This window comes from Cebus imitator, unplaced genomic scaffold (genome assembly GCF_001604975.1).
Source record: "Cebus imitator isolate Cc_AM_T3 unplaced genomic scaffold, Cebus_imitator-1.0 Scaffold274, whole genome shotgun sequence".
Taxonomy (NCBI): Eukaryota; Metazoa; Chordata; class Mammalia; order Primates; family Cebidae; genus Cebus; species Cebus imitator.
Genome location: NW_016107589.1, coordinates 289,993 through 293,061, shown reverse-complemented (window position 1 = coordinate 293,061; position 3,069 = coordinate 289,993). Strand labels below are relative to the sequence as shown.

General features: G+C 47.4%; 1 long non-coding RNA gene across 2 annotated transcripts in view; it reads left to right on the top strand.

The window, feature by feature from the left end:
* LOC108284250 overlaps positions 1-1,177 on the top strand; it is a 25,672-nt gene extending 24,495 nt beyond the window's left edge. The window contains exon 3 of one of the 2 annotated variants that reach the window (XR_001817147.2): positions 1,008-1,177. This is a non-coding gene — a long non-coding RNA (uncharacterized LOC108284250). Of the gene's footprint in view, positions 1-1,004 lie in introns of both variants that reach the window. The other variant, XR_001817148.2, reaches the window with a different exon arrangement.
* Positions 1,178-3,069: the final 1,892 nt, after the last annotated feature.

The following is a 3,069-nucleotide window of genomic DNA, read 5'->3' as shown; positions in this document are numbered from 1 at the left end:
AGCTGGGATTACAGGCACGCACCACCATGCCCAGCTAATTTTTTGTATTTTTAGTAGAGACGGGGTTTCACCATGTTGACCAGGATGGTCTCGATCTCTTGACCTCGTGATCCACCAGCCTCGGCCTCCCAAAGTGCTGGGATTACAGGCTTGAGCCACCGCGCCCGGCCCTAAACAGATTTTTTAAACAAAGATAAGGATGGAAGGCTTAATGCTTCCCACATTAAAACAGGATGGTCTCAACTAAAGAGGGTTAATTGGAACTCTCAAGACTAGAAAGCAAATGAAGGTATGAATTCTATCGGTGGCAGAAACCTGCACTCATGAGGATGCATCTTCTGAGATGGGAGGACCTAGGAGGAAGAATATTTGGATGACCGAATGTGTGATAACAATAATAGCCAGCATTTAGTGTGTACTTACCAAGCGCCAGCAGGCACTGCGTTAAGCATATTGTACTTATTCACTTATTTCTCACAAGAACACTGTGAAGTAGGTACTATTATTGTTTCCATTTGACAGATAAGGCAAAGCAAGATTAAACGAACTTCCTAAGGCTATGGATCCAAGAATCAAACCCAGGCAGATTTCCCTGAGGGCCATGTATGCCTATGAGGGCTGAGCATAAAGGGCTATAGTTTTGGGAGCCTTTGTTCTCAAAGGACACCATGGCTGGACTTGTCACAGAGGAGATAGGGCTACACCCCCTACTTGCGGATATGCTTCACAGCCAGGCCGGACATATTAGCTGTGGCAACTGGCCACAGCCAAGGGCCAGTACTGAAGGACCTGGTAATCTCGGTCAGAAGGGACTTGTACCAGTTAACCATGGCCACAGTAATTAGTGCTGTAGAACAATCACAAAATTTTAGCAGCATACAACAGTAAGCATTTATTTAGTGCATATGTTTGGGGACCAGCTGGGGGTTCGTTGCTATAGGCCAGCTTTGGCTGGCATGGTTTAGCACCTCTCTACATGTCTCTCATCCTCCTTTCATGACCAGCAGGCCAGCCAGGGGGTGTTCATGGAGATGGCAGAAGCACCCCAGCGACAGTCCCAATGTGCACGCCCATTTTAAACCTCTGCTCACATCACATCTGCAAAAATACTGCTGGCGATGGCAAGTCACATGGCTGAGCCGAAGCAAGGTATGGAGAAATCCACCCTGCTCAAAGTTACCAGGTAAAGAATGTGGATGGATAAACCTATTTTCCAGGGTGGGGTGAAGAGATGGAAGCAAAATCTAGCATTCCACAGAACTTAAACTGGATTTAATTTTGATTTCAAGAGAGAATGAAATGCTACGTTATGTGTAGAGCAGTTCATGCTAGTTATAAAATCTATCTTCAGGGACCACAAATTTTACCATGAGAATATTTAAATTTTTAGTTTTTATTTTAGTGAAAATCTTAAAATAACTTTTAGCAAGAACATATTCTGGGTGGTCTAGAACAGCGGTCCCCAACTTTTTTGGCATCAGGGACTGGTTTCGTGGAAGACAATTTTTCCACAGACGGAGGGGATGGTTTTGGGATGAAACTGTCCTCAGGTGTTAGTCTCATAAGGAGCGCACAACCTAGATCCCTCGTGTGTGCAGTTCACAACAGACTTTGCGCTCCTTAGAAAATCTACTTCCAGTCGGGAGTGGTGGGTCACACCAGTAATAACTGCACTTTGGGAGGCCAAGGCAGGCGGATCACGAGATCAGGAGTTCGAGACCAGCCTGGCCAACATCGTAAGATCCCATCTCTACTAAAAATACAAAAAATTAGCTGGCTGTGATGGTGGGTGCCTGTGATCCCAGCTGCTCGGGAGGCTGAGGCAGGAGAATTGCTTGAACCTGGGAGGTGGAGGTTAGTGAGCTGAGATCGTGTACCACTGCATTCCAGCCTGGGCGACAGAGCAAAACTCCGTTTCAAAAAAAGAAAAGAATCTAATGCCACCATGGTCTGACGGGAGGCAGAGCTCAGGCGGTAATGCTCGCTCACCCACCGCTCACCTCCTGCTGTGCAGCCCACTTCCTAATAGGCCAGGGACTGCTATCAGTCCTCAGCCCAGGTTGGAGACCCCTGGTCTAGAAGACGGTGGTAGTTGCCTTACAGTTTTCAGAGACCCAGTGATCTGCTGCAGTGCCAGCATTTAACTTTTTTTTTAGAGACAGTGTCTCCCTATGTTTACCAGGCTGGTCTCAAACTCATGGGCTCAAGTGATCCTCCCCCGTTTGCCTCCCAAAGTGCTGGGATTACATGTAAGCCACCATGCCCAGCCTAGCATTTAACTTTTCAGTCCAGCTTTCTCGAACCGAGACCTGTATTTTCAGGGAGTCATGCATTTCTAAGGCTGGAAAACTTTGGTGAGAATGTTACATACCAGACAATATATAGGAGAGGCCCAGAGATCATGCTATGGGCATTTAAAAGTGATGGGGGCTGGGGCAGCTATGGGAGCTCCAGGCAGGGTGTATGGTGCTCGACAGAGAAGCAGTGGCAGCATTTGAATAGGTCTTGATGGATGGCAGAGTAGGGTCCTGGTGATAATCTCCAAGTTCCTTCTTCTCCAAGTGGACATATCAGATACTTGTCCCTGGGGCTTCTGGACCACGGCCTTGTCCTTCACCCTCACATCTATGCTACTGGCTATAGCATTTGAAGAAGAGGCTGAGGATTATAATGGCTGAGCTTTCTGGCTTTGGAGCCAGGTCAACCAGGGTTCAAATCTTGACTTCAGGCTGGGTGCGATGTCTCACTCCTGTAATTCCAGCACTTTGGGAGGCTGAGGCAAGCAGATCACTTGAACTCAGGAGTTTGAGACCAGCCTGGCCAACATGATGAAACCCTGTCTCTATAAAAAATACAAAAATTAGCTGGGCATGGTGGTACGTGCCTGTGGTCCTAGCAACTCGGGAGGCTGAGGTGGGAGGATCACTTGAGCTTGGGAAATATAGGTTGCAGTGAGCTGAGATCACGCCACTGTACTCCAGCCTAGGTCACAGAGCCAGACCCTGTCTCAAAAAAAAAAAAAAAAAAAAAAATCTTGGCTTTGACATTTCCTAGCTCTGAGCCCTTAGG